Source organism: Myotis yumanensis, unplaced genomic scaffold (assembly GCF_028538775.1).
Source record: "Myotis yumanensis isolate MYYU_CA2020_CCGP unplaced genomic scaffold, mMyoYum1.0.hap1 SCAF_3, whole genome shotgun sequence".
NCBI lineage: Eukaryota > Metazoa > Chordata > Mammalia > Chiroptera > Vespertilionidae > Myotis > Myotis yumanensis.
The window spans coordinates 208,791,536-208,810,396 of record NW_027223754.1 but is presented as its reverse complement, the minus strand read 5'-3'; the positions used below and the strand labels follow the sequence as shown (position 1 = coordinate 208,810,396).

The 18,861-nt window shown below is 58.3% G+C and overlaps 1 long non-coding RNA gene across 1 annotated transcript in view; it reads right to left on the bottom strand.

Annotated features, from left to right (window-relative positions):
- Positions 1-1,017: 1,017 nt before the first annotated feature.
- Positions 1,018-18,861, bottom strand: part of LOC139007574 (uncharacterized) — a 22,313-nt gene continuing 4,469 nt past the window's right edge. The window contains exons 2-3 of the long non-coding RNA XR_011470871.1: positions 4,099-4,310; positions 1,018-1,313 (exon numbers count right to left, since the gene is read on the bottom strand). This is a non-coding gene — a long non-coding RNA (uncharacterized lncRNA). The remainder of the gene's footprint in view (positions 1,314-4,098; positions 4,311-18,861) is intronic.

Genomic DNA, 18,861 nt, shown 5'->3' with positions numbered 1-18,861 from the left:
AGGAAAGGCCAACTTTTAGAAAACAATTTGGGGTCAAGAAAACTGGGCAGGACTCTGGTCCAGGGGCAGCCAGATGCCACCCTCTGCCTTTGGCCTCTGATGTGGAACAGGATTAGAATATGGCTTTTGAAGGCCCAGGGACCTGATATGCAAATGATCATAGTGATGCAAATGAGCATCCTGATGCAAATGAGCATCTTAATTTGCATATATCCAAATGCAAAGGCAGGTGCAAATGCACCTGCCCACTTTCCTGTTTACTCCTTCCCTCCAGCCTTTGGGATAGAAACACCTGGAGGGCACGGGGTTTGTCTGTTTTGTTCACTGCAGCATCTCCAGGGCCTAGCCCAGGGGTGGGCAAACTTTTTGACTCAAGGGCCGCAATGGGTTCTTAAACTGGACCGGAGGGCCGGAACAAAAGCATGGATGGAGTGTTTGTGTGAGCTAATATAAATTCAAAGTAAACATCATTACATAAAAGGGTACGGTCTTTTTTTTTTTTAGTTTTATTCATTTCAAACGGGCGGATCCGGGCGAGGGCCGTAGTTTGCCCACGGCTGGGCTAGACAACACAGTAGGTGCACCATATCCTGCACCTGGCACACAGTAGGTGCACCATATCCTTTGAATAAATGAATGAATGAGTGAGTGAGTAGAGGGACAGGTGGTGTTGGAGAGAGGTGAGGTGCAGAGGAAGGATCTCAGGCATGACTGAGGGACAGTTCATGGCACCTCTTGGGCCTCTCCTTGCTCATCTGTAGAATGGCCCGGGTCCTTCAGAAAACAGTCTGACTGAGTGCAGCAGAAACGCATATGACTCACGGACCGAGTGATTCCATCCCAGCCATGGAGCCACCCCTATATATGGAAAAGGAAAGCTTTCCATACAAAGATCTACCAAAATATATTATTTATAACATCAAAAAAGTGGAACTAACTGAGATGTGCAACAATAAGGAAACGGCTAAATAAACTATGGAACTTCCACTTCACAAAACACCGGCCATCCAATAAAAACGAGACTCAGAGAAGAGGAAAAGAAGCAGGGTTGTGGAGAGTGAATTATCGAACTGTGCCCGTGATAGAATGGCAAGTCAAAAGGCAGGATACCACCGTTTTGTTTTCTCTTTTAATATACAGTATGATCTCAGCCATGTTTTTAAAAAAGTCCCCAAACAAAACACTATGGAAGGAAATACATCAAACCTTAACAATGATTGTCTCTGGGCGGTGAGGCTGTGGGTGGTGATTTTTCTTCCTTATTTTGACTTTTCTGCATTTTTCAGACTTTCATAAGTGGACATGTATTGTTGCTTTGATGGTAAAGCCATGAAAAAAAAAAAGAAGAAATAAAAACTGGGATTGGGGAGTGGGAGTGGGTGCTGGTCTAAGATCTGCCTAGTCTCCCAGAAGGAAGGTCAAAGTCACCTCCGGGTGTCAGGAAAGGTTCTGGGTTCTGGGTCTGGGGCTGGCCACCCAAGTGTCAGACTCGGGGCTGCCTGTGAGACCCTGTGGGCGTCAGTGGCATCACCCGTCCAACAGGCCTGGTCCCCCGTTTCACAGGGGATGGTGAGGGCAGGACCGGACCGCGGCTTTATAAGGCTGTGGGGACTCCGAGCGAAGTGAATGGTTGTTTACTAGCCGTTCCTGGGAAGGCCGGCTGCGCATCAGACGCCTCAGGAAGATGTCAGCATCCTTGTCAGCCAGCCCCGGGGGTGTTTTGGCCCCCGGAAGTGCAGGTGTCCCTGACTCACGTTGGAAAGTAGAATCAGGGTGATTTCCAGGAGCACATCACCATGTGGGGGTAGAGTCCCACGTCCCGGCGAGTCACTCACCTTCCTGTGTCAGCTGCCCTGGGCCACCGGCTCTGGGCACAGAGCTCACTCAGATTCCTAACCTCTCCGTCTAAAGCGAGGACATCTCATCCAGACCCTCCAGGCAGGGGCCCCAGAACCTGAGAGGCAACTTCACACGCTGGGGTCTCCAGAACCTCCCGCGTTGGCCTGTGACCTCGGTCCTAGTCCATCGTTCCCTGGGAGGTGCGGGGTGGGGGCCGTTTCCCGGTGGGGCTCTAGGATCTCAGTCTGCCATGGTGGGGTTACCCTCAGTTCCTCTCAAAAAGTGACCGTCTGTCACTTAAAAAAAAATGTATTTATTATTGATTTCAGAGAGGAAGGGAGAGGGAGGGAGAGATAGGAACATCAATGATGAGGGAGAATCACCGACTGGCTGCCTCCTGCACGCCCTCATTGGGGATCGAACCCGCATGTGCCCTGACCGGGAATTGAACTGTGACCTACTGGTTCATAGGTCGACGCTCAATCACTGACCCCTCTGAGGGTCCAGCAGTTCGGAAAAGGGTGGGGGCTGCTTCGGGGGGCCGTGTGTACCAGCAGCCTGCGCACGCCCAGCCTGGGGTGAGAGTCGCCCGTCCCTGGCGCCACCAGCAGCCTCAGAGTCTCAGTCTGGGACCCTCCCAGCCTCCTGCCTGACACGCAGTAGAGGTGTCTGCACAAACCCCTCATTCGTGTCGGCACAGCTCAAGGACCTCCGACCTCATCGCGGTCTAATTAACCATGTGGTTAGTGCTGGGCCAGGGCTGCCAGGGCTGGGCTTTCTGCAGGGGCAGCCGCAGGGAGCCATTCTGGGGGACCAGCCCGGACGCTCCTCAGCACTCACAGGTGGTGGAGAGGAGCCCAGAGAGGTTAAGAGACAGGCCCAAGGTCACAGAGCCAGCAGGGGGCCGGGCCGGGATGGGCAGCCAGGCTGTCTGGCTCGAGTCCACGTTGTGACTGTGATGCGCTGTGATCGGGCAGCCTCTGCCAGCTGCCGTTTTGGCAACGAGGAGCAGCTCAGCACAGGTCAGGGCTCCCAAGGTCACACAGCAGGTGAGGCCGAGCCCAGACCTGCTCCAGACCCCGGATCTGGAGAGCGGGCTCTTTGAACGTGAATGCAGGTTTGTCCGGCAGAGTCATCCCTGGAGTCTGTGCCCAGCACATGCTCAGGACACACGTGTGGATAGTGGACCGGTTGGCCCGGAACTGCGCCCCTGTTCATCACTCGTTTATTCGTTCATCCTGTTAGGCACTAAGATTTTTCTTGCTGCCAAGCCCTATGCCTGGCCCTGGGGGTATAGAGATGAGCAAGACACATCTTTCGCTCACAACCCAGGGACTTCTGGGAGGAGGTAACAGCTGAGGTTTGGTCAGAGGGAGGAGGGAGAAAGGGTGTTCTGGGCCTAGGGAATGGCTGATGCATTTGGGGAACCCCATGGATTCTGGGAGTTTTGGTTAGAGAGGAGAGGAGGCTGTCAGTAGGGCGGGGGGAGGGGGTGATGGACGGGAAGGCAGACGGAAAGTACATGAAGGGAGTCAGCCACAGGCTGAGGGTCAGCTGCTCCCCGCCGTCCACTCTGGAGGGCTGAGGGAGGGGACGCCTTTGAGAAAAGGATGCGGTTGCTGCCTTCCTGGGAAGCAGCTGGAAGGGGAAGTGGGGCTGAGGGCTGGGTGGGGCGGAGGTCACAAGGCAGGAGCTGCGGTGGCAGAGCAGCACCCCAGCTCAGGTCAGGGTGCTGGTCCCTCGGAGGCCGGAAGGGGGAGAGGGAAGTGGACCCAGCAACCAGCTGCTCTGACCTCATCTCCCACCACTCACTTCCCCACTCACTTCCCACTGTCCTCGTCCCTGGTTCTCCCAGGCATCCGGCTCATTCCCACCTCAGTGCCTTTGCACCTGCTGCTTCCTTGGCCCCACAGGGCCTCTCCGGTGGGCTGGTTGGGCTTCTTTTCATCATGTACCTCTTCAAATGTCACTCCCCAGAGAAGTCTCCGGCTCCCTCTAACTGCACCCCCACCCCCATCCGTCTTCCCTACCCCCAATATTCGTCACTGCCATGGTGCCTGCCAGCCATTCATGTCCCCTGCTCCTCCTCAGTGCCTGTCCCCTCCAGGGCATAAGCTCCCTGGGGACAGAGGCTTGGTTTACCCCGTTCGCCACTGAATCCCCAGCTCCAAGCACAGTATCTGGCACACAGCAGCCCCACACAGCACAGCGCTGAGCTCTGGACGTGTGCCAGGCACCGTCCTGTGGGCAGTAACTCACTTCATTCTGATCCGAGATGACGGGGCCAGACTGCAGGGTGGCGGGCAGGAGCGGGGAGGCCAGTCAGGAGCGACCGCATTTGTCCGGACAAGAGATGATGGCGGCCCAGGTAAGGGAGGTGGGTGGAGATGTGAGAAGCAGTTGGATTCTGGATTATTTTTGATCATCGGCCAGACAGGATTCGCAATGGGTTGGGTTCCAATGAACTCCTTCTGTGTAACAAACCAACGCAAACTTAGTATAGTGGGGAGCAGTGCGTCTTTCTCCCCTTCCTGCGCTCCTCCTTGGGGCCTCTCCTGTGGCCGGTCCCGTGGGCTGGTTGGGCTTCCTCACAACATGGCGGCTCAGAGCCGCAGAGGCCGGTGTCCCAGGAGAACCACGCAGAAGCTACATTGCATTTTGGGACCTAGCTCAAAATCCAAAACATTGCTTCTGCAAGTGCAAGTCTACCCAGATTCAAGGGGCGGAAATACGGGAGGAACACCAGCGTCCCACTATAAGACTGAGTGGGATGAGAAATATGGCTGTGGTTCTCTCTGGGAAATGCAACCTGTCGCAGATTGGAAAAGCCAATTTGAGTGCTGTCACTGCAAATTGCTCAGCCCCCTCACGCCCCCGTTTCCTCGTTTGTAAGAGAGAGCAGATACCAGCTATGTTCTGAGGTGGGGGTTGCAGACGGGGACAGGCTCCGTGAACTGGAGCTTCCGCTCCCTGCTACACCGTGCAGCCCGGAGAGGTCTCCTCCACAGAGAAGACGCAAACAGGTGCGGAGCGGCCGTGCCTCCAGGGGCCCGCGCCTCGGCTGCCCTCCTTCTCCTGTGTGTACACGTGTGTATGTCCCTGTGGCCATGAGTGTACACAGGTGTGCTTGCATGTGCACACCCATGAACTCATGTGCTGTGAGCACATCTCTCTCCCAACCAAGCCGTGAGGGGCCTCTTGGCCACCAGCCAGCTGCTCCGTCAGGAAACCTGGTCGCATCCTCCAGGGCCAGATGCTCACCTGGGCCTGAGGCTCTTCTCTCAAACTCAGTGCTCAGGTGCCCCTCACCTTTCCTGGGCCAGGCCTGTCACCGTCGCTCCGTCCCTGTGGGCCCTTCGTCCTCCTGCTCCTCCTCCCCAGGCCCCAGCGGCTGCCTGAGTGACCTCCTCAGATGCAGGCGTGGGATTCTAGGAAGGGCAACACCACAGCAGCAGAAGGCAGGCCAGCGGCTGCCAGGGGCGGGGGCGGGGCACGAAGGGACTTTTCGGGCGACCGAAAGGTTACACGTCCTGACCCAGGTGGAGGTTACACGCCTTGCATTGAGGTTTGACACCTTGATGAGATGACAGCAGCAGCAAAACCTGCCCAGGCTCCTCAGCCATCCAAGTGCTCGTTGAGCACCTACTGTGTGCCTGGCTCCGTTCTAGGCGCAGTTGACAAAAATCCCCATCCCGTGGGGGCGGTGGGAGCCCGCAGATGCAATGACTACGGGAACGTGACAGGCAGGATGCTCTGCAGAGAGCCATGAGCAGGAGACAGGAGAGACCAAGTTCACCCCAAGGTCTTCAGGGGCATGTTTCCTCGCAGGAGTGCCCCTCTGAGGCGGGTCCCCAGCACCCCGAAGTGGGGCCCGGCCCTGGGAGAGGGGGCCTGCTGCTTCCTGTCCCAGCAGGAGGAGGTGACAGTGGAGGCGACACATGGACACACCTGTGCTCCCACCCCAATGTCAGGGTGATTGGACTCAAGCCGGTTCAGGTCCTTGTGAACGAGGCCTGGGAACAGAACACATCCTCGGGCACCAGGGCACGCGCACAACACTAGGCTCTGGTCCAAGTGCAAGTCCATACCCCAATCTGGGTGCGCGTCTCTTTCACACCCATTCTATGGCTTCCGCACTCGCTGGGAGCACAGCCTGTGGGCACAGACACATACAGCCTGGCGCACATGCACGTGCACACGCCCGCCTCGGCCTGCGGCACACACAGTAGGAGCTGATGCTTACCGAGCACTTGTTTTTACGCACGTGTCTCAGTCTCGCCACCAGCCCTATGAGGCAGGCACCCTCAGGATCCCACGTTACAAATGGGGAAACAGAGGTGCCGAGGGGGTGGTGCCCACAGTCTGAGCCTGACCGTGGAGAGCCAGGATCTGAAGCCAGCTGTCCGGCTCTGGAGTCTGGTGTCGGTGGCCGTCCATGGGCACCATCGTGTGTTGGGGACACCCCTTTCCAGGGTCTCCTGCCACCCAGAGGCTCTGTGCCTCACACGTGCACAGCACGTCTCCCACCCTGAGAGGGGAGCAGGTGGGCCCGCTGTCCCCCATTATAGAAGAGGAAATTAATGGAGAAAGGGGGGCGTGGGTCTTGCTCAAGGTCATGCCAAGGTTGACAGCAGAACCAGGGCTAGACTCACAACCCTCACTCGCCCGCCCCTTTGGGAGAGTTGAGCCCCTGCTCCCGCCAGGTGCACGCCCTCCGCTGCACACACCCCCCATTCTGGAGAGCCGTGCGCGGAGAAGCGGGAGTGGGCAGCAGCGAGTCACGGGTGCTGGGCAGATCGGAGCCTCCCCGAGGGGTCCTGGTGCTCAGCCTGGTCCGGGGAGCCTGTGGGGTGAAGGGTGAGTGAGTCTGCGGGGCCAGGTGTCCTGGGTCCTGAAACCGCTCCTGGGACCGGCACCCATGGGACCCGTGTGCCTCCGTCATGCCTGTGGTGGGCGGGTTTGTCCCGGCCCGGGGACAGGGCCCAGGTAGCACTCTAGGAGCAGACTCCCTGAGGGAAAGCGGCCGTGTCCCCTTGGCACCTGTCTGAAGGTGAGGGGTGCAGGCCCAGGAAACGTGGCTCCCAGCCCATCCGCGCTGTCCTCCGCGGGAGGCGGTGCGGCCAGGCATTGTTCTCAGGTTTAAAAATAAAGGCATCTTGGCCTGGGCCCTGCTGGCGGAGGGGAGGAGGGGGGGCCGTGCCCCAGGCCTGAAGGGCATCTGGCTGCAAACGGAGGCCTCACCCAGCGGCACCACCAGCAGAGCCGGGAGCGTGGGGGGTCCCCGAGAATCACCGGCACCTCAGCTTGTCCTGCCACGAGAGGCAAAGGCTGAGGGTGTCTGGGTGCCGGCTGCGTTCGGCTGCCTCTCCTCACTCCGGTCACTAGAGGCTGCCCCTAACCCTCACCAGAAGCTTCCAACAACTTGGGGCCGCTTCGGGGGACACAAGCTCCCCCCACACCCTCTTTTCCCCACCAGCTGATAATGCTGACAATAATAGCTACGTCCCAACAGCCCCCGTGCGTGCGGAGGGCACTGCTATTATTACCATTAGACAAGTGAGAAAATCAAGGCGCAGAGGGGCTTAGCAACTTGCCTAAGGCCACACAGCTGGTCACTGGAGGGGCCAGGGCTCAAACCAGGTCTGTCTGACTCCTGAGTGAGGATCCTCATCAGGAGCCCCTGCCCCCCATCAGTCAGTGCTCCCCTCCCCCTGCTCCTGTCCCAGGCCCTCCCCGGGGCCAGCGGAGGGAAGCGTCCCCTAAGTCAGCGGTTCTCAACCTGTGGGTTGCGACCCCTTTGGCGGTCGAACGACCCTTTCACAGGGGTGGCCTAAGACCATCCTGCATATCAGATATTGACATGACGATTCATAACAGTAGCAACATGACAGTTATGAAGCAGCAATGAAGATAATTTTATGGTTGGGTCACAACACGAGGAACTGTATTTAAAGAGCCAGAAGGTTGAGAACCACTGCAAGTGGTCAGGGATGGGAAAACGGAGTGGGAGTGGGCAGAGGAGGGAGGGAAGCAGCCAGGCCTGTGTGCACGTGTGTGTGTGTGGGGGGGCGGGTGGAGGGATGGAGGGGGGTGTTACCTAGATCAGCCCAAAGCTCTTTTCCTTACCCCCGTCCCCCGTGTCTGGAGGGTTAGTTAATAGGAATCTGCAACATAGAGCACTACCTCCCCCTCCCCAACAGGGTTCAAGCATAAACCTGGAGGCACTGTGGGTGTGGGCAGCAGGAGGGGTGAGTGTGATGGGGAGCACTGTTGCTAGGGAACTAGCTCCCCCACTTCTGGAAGGATGGTAAGTAGAGAGAGCAAGGCAGTTGTCAGGGCAGCTCTGATGCAGGGTGTCCCCCACCTGAGACGAGGCAGGCAGGCCGCCCCCCACCCCCACCCCCACCCCCAGTGGCTCATGGCTGCCAGCCTCCCCATTCCAGACAAGATCTGGTGATCCCCCATCCGCCCCCGAGGCCTCTGCCAAGGTTGGCACACTGGTGCTGGCACCGGAAAGCGACATTCCAGAGGCCCCCCGCAACTCCCTGCCAACCCCAGATTCTTGGCAGAACAGGAGAGCAGGGGCTTCTGGGAGATGCACAGGGCAGGGGCATGGGGGTGAGGGTGGCGGTTGGAGAGGGTTGTGGGAGGGGCCAGAGTCAGGGCACCTGTCCACAGGATGTGGGCGGAGCCCGGCCAGAGGCAGGGCAGACCCCCACGGGGCCCCCAGGGACTGCACATCTCCCACCGGCACCCCAACAGGAGCCTGGGCAGGGGCCACAGTGCAGACTGCGGAATCGGGGGCTGGGCGAGGGCAGTGCCTCGGACATGGTGTCCTAGAAAAGACACATCCTTTTCAGGTGCAGTTTCTCTTACTACCTGTCAAAGGTTCCCCAGGCCAAGCTCCGCCTTCCTGTGTGACCTTGGGCAAGACACATGCCCTCTCTGGGCCTCAGAGACTCAGGAGAGGACTGAAGCTGGTCAATCTTTTTTTTTAAAATATATTTTTACTGATTTCAGAGGAGAAGGAAGAGGGAGAGAGAGATAGAAACATCAATGATTAGAGAATCCTGCAAGTTTCACACTGGGAATTGAACCTGCAACCCGGGCACGTGCCCTGATTGGGAATCGAACCGTGCCCTCCTGGTTCATAGGTCGATGCTCAATCACTGCGCCAGGCAGCCAGGCAAGCGGGTCAGTCCTGAAGTCGCCCTCTAGCCAGCAGGTGTGAGGTTCCGGTCTCCCTGCAGTCACTTCTCTACTCAGCAGACAGCAGTAGCTCCCCTGCTCACTGCCCGGGGGAGGGGCCGCTCTCACAGGGAATGCTGCCTCCTGACCCCTGGCCCCTGGCCCCTGGGAGTGCTGTCCCAGACTCCCCACTGCCCCAGGCAGACAAGTCTCTTCTCTCCTGGCTCTGTCCCTGACCCTCCTCCAGCCTGGATGGCTCGGCCCCACCCAGACCTTCGAATAGTTCTTTCTGGTCATCCAAGAGGCTCAAATGTCACCTCTCAGAGGCCTTCCTTGACCTTCCCTGGACCAGGGCCCTCAGCCCCCCTCCCCCACCAGGTTTTGAGATCTCCCTGATCCGTTTCCTTCAGAACATTTGTCACAACTAAAATGATTGTGGTCACTTATTGTTTACGTGCTGATTGTCCTTCCTGTGGACGGTCCACGCAGGAGGACACCCGGGCGTTGTGCCTAGCGCTGGGCCCGCACGCAGCAGGCCCTCAGCAGGCCGTTTTCAAACGGGTGCCTGTGGGGCTCCGTGATTTGTCCTTCCACGTGTGCTTTCTCCACGGGTGCCTGATGCCCCCTCCTCCCGCCGTGGCCTCCCCTACCCAGGCTGGTGGCAAAGTTCTTGGGGACTCAGCTGTGGGCCCAGCAGCCAAGGGTCCGGCAGGGCAGGGAGGGAGGGAAGATCCTTGACCCCAGTCCCCTTGTCGCCAGTTCCCCAAGAGCAGGAGGGCAGCCTTGGGCCTGGAAACCCCCTGGGCCTGGCTGCTGGGGTGTGATTCCGGGGTGACCTCATCGCCTTGAACGAGGGCAGCAGGGGCAGGAAGTGGAGGACGAATCAGAGGAGCTATATTTAGAGCCTCAGATTCAGCTCCGGCCGGACAATATTCCTGGAGTCCCCATTGTTGTGAGGGGCCAGAGGGCAGAACGTCCGTTGAATGGCTGGGTCTGAGCCATGCCAGGCTGTCTGGGCATGCCGGGGTGGGGGGCAGTGGGAGGGGTGGCCCCTTCCTGCCTGCCAGGGAGAACCCAGGCCAAGGGTCACCAGGGTGGAGCTGGGGGTGCAGGGCCTGGGAGCTGCCCTCGGGATTAAGGCTGAAGGTGGAGGGAGGATGCCTCCCGGGTGCGGAGGGTCTCTGGGTGGGTAACAGCCACTCAACTGTGCGACTCCCGTTAGTCCTCTCCACTCGCCATGTTATAGGCCAAGCGCCCGAGGCTCAGACCGGGGAGCTAGTTGCTGAAGGCCACACGGGCGCGTGTCCTGACTCCCAGCCCGAGTCCCCCGCAATCAGCTGTGCCCCTGGCCCGCGGCCCTCCCACCAGGCCAGGCAGCCCTGGGTGACAGGAGAGGGTGGCTTGCCTGCAGGGGCTCTAGAACCGGTCGCCATGGCAACCCAGGGTCCAGGCCTGCCCTGCTCTGGAGGTTTCCTTGGGTGAGCAGGCCGAGGCTGCGGGTGCCTTCAGGCCCTGCCTGCCGGAGCCTGGGGCTGGGCCAGCAGCCCGGCCTCGCCGCCTGGGCTGATCCCAAGGGTGAGGCCAGTGATCCTGCTTCTGCACCCACGCCTCATGCCACCCTGCGGCCGGGCAGCTAACGAAGGGTGAGGGCTGTCCCCGATTCCGGGCCACCCTGTGGGGCGAAGGCTCCGAGGGCCAGTGTCCAGGAATTTCATGCTGCTGCCCATGCCCCCACCTTCCATCCTGCAAGTCCCATGGACGCCCAGGGAACTTGGGGGGCCGGCTGCCTTGAAAATGGGGGAGGGGACCAGACGTTCCAACAGACCCGCTCCTCCTACTGACCTGTGACAGGCACAGGGAGAGGCCCGACGATGCCAGGGCGTGCCCCTGCCCTCCGTCCTCCTCCTCCCAGCTCAGGGACGGCCTTGAGAATGAAGCCAGCCCCTCCCCACCCCCAGCCCATTACACGTGAGTAACTGAGGGTCAGAGCTGGGAGGAGGCTGGTCTGAGACCATTCGTGGGGCAGCAGCTTCCCGTCCTCCTGGGCCTGCCCGCTGCAGGTGCCCCCGGCGCCTGATCTCTCCCCGCAGCCCCGCTGCCTTGCCCTGGGCCTCGCGGCCGGAGGCTGTTCACGGCTCCTCTAGATTTCACATCATGACTCATGTTATCATGTTCTCAGGAGCTGAGTAACCACCTGAGTTATTTATACTCTGGCTTCCTTCCCTCCTCCCTGAAGCGGGCAGGGAGGATGGGCTGGGGGTGGGGAGGGACCTGGGAGGGGGATGTGGACTGGGAGAAGGCAGCTGAGCACCCCCATATGCCCTCCCCTGGGGTACCACCCCCGTCAGGCACCCAAAAATAACCGTGACTCTCAGCACAACAGGATGGGCCTGGATCCGTGGCATCGATATATAGGTACTAGCATGGTTTGGGGAGGGGGGAATTCCTTTCCCGAGCGAGTCACCCGTCTGGAAAAATAAAGAAGGAAAAAAGCTGAAAATTTTTCCTTCCATCAAAACAGGAAGGAGCTGGGGTGGTGGCAGGGGGGACGGGGAGATGCCGGGTGGAGGCCGAGGTGCCTCCTCCACCCTGTGGTGGTCTTTAGGGACGGCAAGCCCCCCGGCACCGGCATTGGGGGGGCCCTCTGGCCCAGGGCAGGCCCTGGGTGACCCCTGTGGGCCAGCCCCAATTCCCCGGGGGCGCTTTTCTGCTCCCTTCCGCCCAGGCCCGTGTGCACTCATGGAGACGCACGATGCCCACGTTTCGCCCAGTTCCCAAGCCACACAGACTCGCTTGCCCATTTGTGCGCCCCCCCCCCCCCCCCCAGACCCTCAGGAGAAAAGGTCTCCCTCTGGGTGGGGCTTGGGGGCGCCGGCCTTGTTTCCCACTGCCCTGGAGCATTGTCCTGGGAGTCTTGTGACGTAAGTTCAAATATGACTTTGCTCCGACCCTATCCAGCACGTGACCTCAGGGAAGTCACTTTCTCTGCGCCTCAGTTTTCTCATCTGTAATAAGGGTGCGGTCATTCCCTCTGGGGCAAATCGCGGGACTGCCTGGTCCAAGCGAGGGGAGCTGGACCACAGCTCCTGTTTACCGCGGCTCTCTATGTACCAAGCGCCTACATTCAGTCACTGGAGCAGTGATGGTGAACCTATGACACGCGTGTCAGAGGTGACACGCAAACTCATTTTTTTGGGTTGATTTTTCTGTTAAATGGCATTTAAATATATAAAATAAATATAAAAAATATACATCTTTGTTTTACTATGGATGCAAATATCAAAAAATTTCTGTATGTGACACAGCACCAAAGTTAGGGTTTTTCAAAATGCTGACACGCCGAGTTCAAAAGGTTCGCCATCACTGGGCTAGATCAACCTCATCACCAGATGTGACCGGTTCCAGAATAATCCTCATCTCCGGCCCAGAGGGCAGGGACCCACCCAGGGTCAGACCGCTGGGATGTGGTGTAGGCTGCTGGGAAACTCTGGGCTCCTCGCACCGTTCCCACTCCAGGAAGAATGAGGGCATCTCATCAGAGGCCCGAGGAGAAGGGAGGGAGGGAGGAAGAAGTGGGGGAAGGGGGCCCAGTTCCCTTGGGCCTGGTGCTCCCACCTGGGACCATCCATGACGGTGCCTGTGGCTTCAGCAGGGATGTGCCCCAGTGGCCGGGGGCGCATCTTCACTGCTGTGGGAGCCACTCTGAGGACGGTTCCTCACCCGCCAGCTGCCCGCTGTTTGCTTATTGACTTACATAAGCACCACCCAAGGGTGTTTGTACAGTTGTCTCAGCCTTCCTGTCCGTCTCCCACCTGCCTGCCTCACCTCTGGGGAGATGCGCTGGCAATGTAACCAAGACCCAATCCTGCGTGAGGACAGCCCAGGCCGGGCAAGCCTGTGCACCCTCCCCACGATCAGATGGTGCTGGGATCCCATTCTACAGATGAGGACACTGAGGTCTCGGGTTTTGCTCCTCCAAGCCCAGCACTGGGTGGGCCTGGGATGACCATTCCAGGAGGTGTTGCTCTGATGCCCAGGGCACTGGTTCAAATCTGCCTCGGCCACCTCCTGATCATGTGAATTTGGGAAGTCAGATGATCTCTCTAGGACTCAGTTTTCCTTTCTGTAAAATGGGGGTGGTATCTTTGCTCTGCCTGGATTGTCAGGTGGTTCAGGGGCTAATGTATTCGTTGGAGCCACGTGAAACCACGACCATTTGTGACCTGCCCTTGGGATCCGTGCTTCTCCACGGGGCACAGGAGTCTCCAGGGATGTTCTTAACACGCGGATTCCGCTCAGCTGGTCTGAGGTGGGCCTGGCACTGTGCGTGCCTGAGCAGCGCCCGGGGGAGCGGCTGCTGTCAATGGGCCACACTCTCAGGAGCAACAGTGTAGACTAGACTACGCACTGGGCTGTGCCAGGCACTGGGCTGGCGCCTGTATGCCCATCCTCACACCGATCCTATGGCACCCCTGCCAGGCAAACGTGGCCACCCCCAGTTTACAGATGGGGAAGCCGAGGCCCAGAGAGGTCAATGCCCCACCCAGAGACACACAGACAGAACTGGCACGCCGGGGTCCCAAAGCCAGGCCTGTGGGGTTTACAGGGTCCTGGTCCATGAATCCAAACCTTTGCACAGGCTCCTGGGCCTGCCCGTGGGGACCTAGGATACACCCAGGACATGAAGGCATCTTCGAGTGGCCTCCAGGCAGTGGTGGGAAGGGACAGCTTGCTCTTTTGGGAGCTCACCCCCGGGAAAGCTCGCCAGCAGGCAGGCAGGCGTGGCGAGGACGTGGGTGGGACCGGGTTTGGAGAGGAACGTGAAGGGCGCTCTGAGGACAGCACAAGTAAAGGTGTGTTTTGGGGTAAAAATAAGCCCCCCGCTATTCCTTCCTCCCGACCCCTTCTCTCCTTCCCTCCATCTCTACTGAGTCCCTGCCCAGGGGTCCTTCCCCGACCGAGGAGGGCCGGGGTCCCTGGAGTTGGCAGGACTGTCACTCCATTTCTGTCCCTCATTCACTCTGTGGCCTTGGGCAAGTCACACGATGTTTCTGAACCTCGGTGTCCCCTCTGAACGCCGCTGGCTTGTCCTGTGGGGACAGGGGTTTGAACATCACTGCTGTGTCAGACCTCCTCCCAACGGAGCTTCCTCACGGCGGTGGGAGACGGGGACGTGGGGTGGGAGGAGGCGGCCGGGTGGGCGGAGGACAAGGACAGGATGACCTGAAAGTGGACAGGCCACCGCACCTTCCTTTCTAGCCTCTAGGGTCCCGTCGGCATCAGCCCGCCACGTGGCTCACTGCTCACTACAGCGAGAGGAGGCTCCCTCAGCCAGGGGCTCGGCCTAAACCGCCCCCCCGCCCCACTTGACCCTCCCCAGACAGGGTGGAGCTCGGCCAGAGACTGTGGGTGAGTGAGGCTGCGCCCAGGTCAGCTGGGCAGCTGTGTGTTCATCTCTGCCTGGCCTGGAGATGGACATAGGTGTCCAGAGAGCGACGCTGGCACCAGCCTGCCCAGGTTCAAAGCCCACCTCTGCCCTCATTCATCCTCGACCTTGCAAAGCTGCTCCAGACCTTGGTTCCCCCACCTGTAAAATGGGGGTGATCATAGCTCCTCTCTTTCTCGTAGGCACGTTGTGAGGCTTAACTGAATTAATGCACCGAAGGGCTCGGAGCCAGCTGCTGACACCGGGAGCGCCAGGTAAACATTTGCTCTGACGACTCCTGATGAGGCATTGGAGACGCCACTGGGGCTGGCTTCCATTCTTGACAGGCCCATCGCGTTTCCTGCAGCCACAAACACCTCCCCCTGGAAAGCCGGCCAGGGCCTTGCTGTCCTAGCCAGACCCCCACCAAGAGGGGCTGTTGCTACCTGCCTGCCCCATCCTTCCAGAATCCCGAGTCAAATCCTCAGACATGGTAGCAAGGACACACTGGGCTGGCTGACCCAGGTCTCCTGCCCAGCCTCCCCTCTGGGGGGCTGCAATGCCTGCTCGCCCTGGGGTGGTGGGGGGTCCTGGGGGCCCCCGAGTCCCGTCCTGCACAGCCTCCTCCATCGAGCTCGTTTGTTTACTTTTCTGTGTGCAAAGTGACATGAAAAGATGGGCAGCTCTGCCCTGGCCGGTGTGGCTCGATGGTTGGATCATCAGCCTGTGCACCGAAGGGTCTCAGGTTCGATTCTCAGTCAAGGGCACGTACCTGGGTTGCAGGTTCAATCCCCAGCCCTGGTTGGGGTAGGTGTGGAAGGCAACTGATCGATGTGTCTCTGTCACATCAATATTTCTCTCTCTCCCTGTTCCTCCCTCTCTTTCACTCTCTCTCTAAGAAAAAAAAAAAATCAATTGAGGATAAAAATATCACTTGAGGATATTTTTAACAAGAAAAGATGGGCAGCTCGGACCAAGGCCACACGGGGAGGTATCATGTAACAGGGAGCTGGCGGAAGTGTGGGCTTGGATTCAAATCCTGCCATTGCCACTTCCTTGCTGGGTGATGCAGGACAAGCTGGAACCCCGGTCCGAGCTTCAGTGCCCCGTCCCCAGGTGTGAACACCGTCAGAGCACCATCCCTCCGGAAGGGGTAAGGACTCAGCGGGCCATGGCCCGTCGTTGATAGAACGGGAATCTGTGTGCCTCCCTCACTGAGGTCGTTCAGGTTAGCGCCCGGCCCGGGTGATGCTCTGTAAGGGGCTGTCACATTGTCAGAGGGCCCGAGGCCCAGCAAAGGGTGCAGCGGGCATGAGCTTTCTCACAAGATCCCGGTGGGGTCCTCTCCGAGCCCCACGTGGCCCAGAGGGGGGCGCTTCGCCCCGTTTCCAGCCAGCTTCCAGGACAGGTAGATCTGAGCTGCCCCGTCCAAACATCCTCTTCCTTGTCTGGAGACGGGAGCAGCTAAAAATGTATCGCTTAGCCCAGGAAAACAAACACTGCGCTTCCCTTGCCTTTGTGTACGGGACACAAGGCCAAGGCCACAGAGGCAGCGAGGTGGGCGCCCAGGCTGCCCTGGGCCTGGGGGTCTGTCTGTCTGCCTTCCTGGGGTCTCTCCTGCCTCGCTGGTACTCACAGCCAGAGTGGCCAGAGCCTCCCAGGGTGGGGGTTCACTGTGAGGACACGCCCCCACCCTGGTGATGTGTCATGGCTTTCCCAGCCTTGGGCTCCTCGCCTAGAGCTGTCTCTGGAGTTCACGCTGTGTGTGTGTATGTGTGTGTGTGTGGTGTGTGTGTATGTGTGTATGTGTGTATATGTGTGTGTGTGTGTGTGTGGTGTGTGTATGTATGTGTGTGTGTGTGTGTGGTGTGTGTATGTGTGTGTGTGTGTGTGTATGTGTGTGTGTGGTGTGTGGGGTATGTGTGTGTGTGTGTGTGGTGTGTGTGTATGTGTGTGTGTGTGGTGTGTGGGGTATGTGTGTGTGTGTGTGGTGTGTGTATGTGTGTGTATGTGTGTGTGTGTGTGTACGTGCACACATATGCATGCAGCATGGAGTAATGATAATGATCAGCCTGATAACCAGCATTTATGGATTGCTTATTCCTGCTTCCAACACTCAGGATGCAATAACTCATGTGCCTCCACGTGGTAACTGCCATTGTTATCCAAATTTAACAAGGAGCACACCGAGGCTCAAGGTCATGAGCCAGTAAATGGCAGAGCGGGGCCTTGAACCCAGGCAGTTTTTGAGAGGAAACCTGGTCCCGTACCCCCTCTCTGAGCCTCAGTTTCCCCATCTGTAAAACGAACACGTCTGATGCAATGTCTCGCTCGCTGGTGACTGTGAGGGTGAAGCAGGGCAAAGCTGTGCAGACAGGCAGGCGGGGCCAGGGAAGCAGGCTGCGCCCCATGGCACGGAGAACGCGCTTTGCCGTCACAGAGCCTGGGGCTGGGTCTCGGGCCCTCTGTGGCGGGGCCTTGGCTGTCCCCAGCTTGGAGCTCCATGTCCTTCTCCATCAAGTCAGCAAGAGCACACTTGCCTGGCACGGGTGCTGCCAGGGCCCCCTTGGCGGAATGGGGGTACCTGGTACACGGCATTCCCACCCTCTGGACTTGAGTCTGCCCTTGGGATTGAAGCCAGCTCCTTCCTCAGCCCTGGTCCTCGGATGATTTTAACGGAGGAGAGTGTGCATGGATTGCCCGAAACACCCCTCGCCCTGGGCAGGCCTCCCCCCGGCACCTGGCTGAGGGCTGTGGCCACTTGATTTTCCACTTGGTTCAGAGCTGTCAGGGGATTGGAGGGGTGAGAGTTATGGGGATGTGGCCTCCACCCCACAGAGACCCGCTCCCAGCCCTGCTGAAAGTCTGATTCTCAGTGGCCCTAATGCCCTTGTCGTGCCCTTCGCTTCCGACTTTAGAGGCTCAAACCCCTCCTCCCCCCTCTCCACCCCTCAGGCAGGGTCTGACATCTTTGCACCAACAGGCCAGGACTCAGAGAAGCAGGTAAGGTGTTTACTCATTTATTCCTCCTCAGCAGACATATAAGGCAGCTACTGTGCGGTGGGAGCTGCAACAGGCCCTTGCTCACCTGGAGCTCAGTCTAGTGCTAGACCTAAACCCGGGCAAGGACAATACCATGGAACACGCTATGGGAACCCAGAGCAAGCAATAAGCTGGGGCGGGGGGCTTCCTGGAGGAGGTGCAGACTGAGCTGAGCCTGACAGGGGGTGAGAGGAGGTGTTCTTTAGAGAAGTGCATGTGTGGAAACACACACACATTGACATGGTGTCCGCAAGGAGAGGGTACAGGAAAGGGGTTCGCCTAAGCACAGCAGTCAGGCCCCGGGCCATGGTCCCTGCTGCCTCTGTGGTCCCTGTCCTGCCACTGCTAACCATTATGCCTGGATTGCAATGATTTGTGTCTATCTCACTCCAGATGCCAGGACTGGGTGTCCTTCCTCATTCCATTTCCCAACGCTTCACACAGGGCCTGCACACAGTAGGTGCTCAGTGATGCTGTGCCCAGTAGTCCTCCCCTGTCTGCATCTCCCCTGAGGCTGAGCTGTGTGCTCCCTCCTTTGTGCTCCTACAGCATTCGATACGCGAGAGTTCACGTTGCTACAGCCCTTTTCCATATATCAATATGTCTGATGCTTATACAAGCCCTGTGCAAAAAGGGTCATTATTGTCATCATCATCACCGGCCAGGAGGCAGCACATCATCGTGGTGTAGGTATGTGGGTTCTGCAGCTGGACTGCTTGGCTGTGTGACCCTGAACAAGTTGCTTACCCTCTCTGTGCCTCAAAGTCTCCATTTGTAAGATAAGAGTGACATACCTCATAGGAGCACTGAGAGGCTGCACCCGGAGTAAGAACACTACCTACCACATGGTCACCTCAATTATAATGGTAGTGCCCGGCCGGCGTGGCTCAGTGGTTGAGTGTCAATCTATGAACCAGGAGGTCATGGTTTTGATTCCCAGTCAGGGCATATGCCTGGGTTGTGGGCTTGATCCCCAGTGTGTGGCGTGCAGGAGGCAGCTAGTGAATGAGTTTCTTATCATTGATGTTTCTTTTTTTTTATACATATATTTTATTGATTTTTTTACAGAGAGGAAGGGAGAGGGATAGAGGGTTAGAAACATCGATGGGAGAGAAACATCAATCAGCAGCCTCCTATTGGGGATGTGCCCGCAACCAAGGTACATGCCCTTAACCGGAATCGAACCTGGGACTCCTCAGTCTGTAGGCCGACGCTCTATCCACTGAGCCAAACCAGTTAGAGTTATCATTGATGTTTCTATCTCTCTCCCTCACCCTTCCTCTCTGAAATCAATAAAAATATATTTAAAAAATATTAATATTGGTAGCTATTATCATCCTATTACAGATAAGGATATAGAACAGCAG